Raw genomic sequence first — 3,662 nt, 5'->3', positions numbered from 1 at the left:
AGAGACTTCCTTGAATTCCAACAATGACTATTTACAATATATCTTTGGGCTAAAATGGCCTGTCTGCTGTAGCCCACAGCTAAAGGTGAGAGAAAGGAGCAGCGGAGGGATGCCATTTTAAACAGTGGCAGCTTGGTTTTGAGAAGGAAGACAGGATTTGATCCCACAATGCAAAGGCACACAGGAGTAATGCTTTTCAGACAGGATTTACCCAAATTTTCCCAACATAACTCACCTTTGTTTGCGTACCTTACTAATTCAAAATCTGTTTACTTACTTCTACTTCTTATTTACAAATCTCTTTATACGGTTCCTTACTCTGTCCTTTGGTCTTATAAGGGTCTTTTGCTCTGGTGTTTAGTAATCCATCATTCTTCTGCTTAGTAACAGTGATTTTCCTTCTCTCACAGAAGGATCCATAAATGAAATGAGGGGCAAATTAAACTTGGTCTTAGGACAGTAATATTTGGGCAGGGTGTTTGTGGTCTAGCATACAACTCCTACTCTTGCTGTATTCCCTGAATACACTTCCTTTGGCAGCCATTTTCGTCTTTTCCAGAAGTTTTGACACATCCAATCTAGGAGAGCCTCCTAAAGGATGCTGTTTTGTAACAGCCTTTCCCAGCAGTCTTCCAGACAACTTGGATTACAGCTCCCAGCTTTCCTGGTTATTGTTCCTGCTGGCTGCAGCTGACAGCAGTTGAAGTTAATCACTTCTGGAGAGCATCAGGTTGTGGAAAGCTGCCAGACGGCTCCAGACTTGCTTTTCTTTTGCCTGAATGCAGCCACAGCCTCCTTATCCATGGGTATGAAGCTCCAGAAGATTGGTGGCTTCAACTGAGAAGGTCCCTGAGGTCCTTTCCTGTCTGCTGGCATGAGGTATAGACAAGACATTTTATATGCAGGGTCTAACCAGGGACACACATTACTGACGCTCTTTGAATTAAGCTTACCTTTAAACCACATTCTCCTCCTCTGCAGTAAAAGGTGCTTATTTCCAAGTTAATGCATTTAGTAGCAGGGCAGCAGATTCTGTTTTATTGTTACAGTCATGATGGTGTTGAGATTTACTAATGCGGTTAAAGTGCAACATTGCATGGGTTCAGATTATTTGTTTTTAATCAGATAAGCAGGGATTTTTTTAATATAATAAAAATGTTTGTTTGGTCTTGCATATCAGGAATGTGAACCTATTGCATGGTGTGGAATGGAAGGGAGAAGAGGTTCATGAGCAGCATAGCAAACAACAGGGAACGGCACCTGCAAGTAATCCCCAGGATGTGGGACAAGTTCCATTCCTGAGAACATCCTTAAGTAAAATTTGTATGTAAATTAGATCACCTGAGTGTGCCAAAAGTTTGTCTTAGTATATGTATTTATGTTACCATTCCATGCATGTAAAACACTTAAGAAACACTTCCATCTTCACTAAAACATCTTAAACACAATGCAGCCTTGTAATAATGATAATAATATGGTAACAATAAAGTAACCACAAATATTTAAGAGAGAGCGAGAGAGAGTCTGTATGTGTGCGTGTAGGTATGCAGTATTGAAAAAATTGTCTTAACTTGCCTCTTATGCCTGGTTTAGTGTATGTTTGAGCTTCATTGTCTGTCCATCTTTCATTTTCATGTGAGCCCCATAGAACATAAGTTGGATCTTTAAAAGTGACTTACCAGTCCCTCATTATCTTCCAAAGTTCTCTGATAGTGTGCTGCTAGGACAAAATGGTCCAGTGCCTGCTTATTGCACTCAAAACAATTTAATCTATGGCAAATTCCTCTCAATGGGTCCATGTACAATGGCAGAGCTGGCTGAGCATTTGTTGAGCTTCCAGTTTCAGTACCTGATGGAACACAAGGCTTATGTGGAAGAAGAGACAAATGTGTTGCTGAGGTGGCTGAAGAGCTCATTGGAGAAGGTGTAAACATTTGGTCTATGGAAATGGGTTTCTGTTAGTATCCTTGAAAACTAAGCAGCAACTGATGATGCAGTGCCAAATGTGTCGCATAGTTTCCCAGAAATAGCCATGCCTATCTCTAGAGAAAAGCTGTGATTATCTCTAGTGGATCTTACATAAAAGCTGTGGATATCTCTAGGGAACTATGCAACCACTGATGATGAGTTGCCAAACACATCATATAGTTCTGTAGAGATATTCATGGCTTTGTTCGCAAACCGGATGTTCATATCCCAGGGACAACATGTACCTACAGTGAATCCAACACAGTCCACAGTTGAAGGACCCTTCCCTAACATCATAAAGGAGCTTCAGGTCCTGGAACATGATAAGTGGCCAACAGAAATTCAATCAAGATGCAGAGAAGTGTCATTACTATGCAAACGTTTCAAATTACCAGATAATTTTTCAGTCTCAGCTTTTATAGACTATTTGGACAACAATGGCCAGCAGGTACCACCTGACTTAAATTCTTCAATTCAATGCAGCAAAGTAACCCCAAGCAGCACCTCAGAATATGAAGATTTCAGCAACATGAACCCGCCCCCTTCTTCTTTTGCCATCGATTGTTCCCAGCATTGGGTTCTTCTCCAGTGAGTCCTTCCTTCTCATTGGGTGGTCAAAGCATTTGAGTTTCATCTTCAGTATCTGGCCTTCTAAAGAGCAGTCAGGGTTGATCTCCTTTAAGACTGACTTGTTTGATCTCCTTGCAGTCCAAGGGACTCACAGGAGTCTCCTCCAGCACCACAATTCAAAGGCCTCAATCCTTTGGCACTCAGCCTTCCTTATGGTCCAGCTTTTACCGCCATACATTGCAACTGGGAAAAACACAGCCTTGACTATATGCACTTTTGTTGGTTGATTTTTAGTATGCTGTCTAGATTTCCCATAGTTTTCCTCCCAGGGAGCAAGCGTCTTTTAATTTCTTGGCTGCAGTCACTGTCTGTGGTGATATTGGAGCCCATGAAAATAAAATCTGACACTACCTCCATTTCTTCCCCATCTATTTTTCAGGAAGTGAGAGGACCAGATGCCATGATCTTAGTTTTCTTAATGTTGAGTTTTGACCCAACTTTTGTGCTCTTCTCTTTCACCTACATCAAGAGGCTCTTTAGTTCCTCTACAATTTCTGCCATGAGAGTGGTATTATCTGCATATCTGAGGTTGTTGATATTTCTTCCAGCAATCTTAATTCCAACTTGTGACTCATCTAGCCCTGTTATGCATCCCAAAATAGTATTTGCCCTTTTGGCAGCTGCATTGCATTGTTGGCTCATATTTAGCCTATTGTCCACAATTACTCCAAGATCTTTTTCTTTTTCAGTTCTGTTGAGCCACATATTCCCCATTTTCTATTGATAGATTTTGCTTCTTTTTCCTAGGTGGGGAACTGGCACTTGTCCTTATTGAATCTCATTCTGTTGCTTTGAGCCCAGTGTTCAAGTTTATCAAGATCACCCTGGATCTTCATTCTGTCTTCTAGGGTGTTTGCTATTCCACCCAGTTTTATACCATTTGCAAAACTGAATATCTTTCCTTGTACTTCCTCATCCAAATCATTGATAATGGTATTGAAGAGCACTGGGCCCAGGAATGAACCCTGTGGCACCCCACTAGTTACCTCCATTCAATCTGAGGAGGTCCAGTCTCTCCTGTTGGACTTGACCCAACTGGCTTGAGAACAAAATAACACATACAA

Source organism: Varanus komodoensis, unplaced genomic scaffold (genome assembly GCF_004798865.1).
Source record: "Varanus komodoensis strain SLA01 unplaced genomic scaffold, ASM479886v1 scaffold105, whole genome shotgun sequence".
Classification (NCBI taxonomy): domain Eukaryota; kingdom Metazoa; phylum Chordata; class Lepidosauria; order Squamata; family Varanidae; genus Varanus; species Varanus komodoensis.
This window is presented reverse-complemented; position numbering follows the sequence as displayed.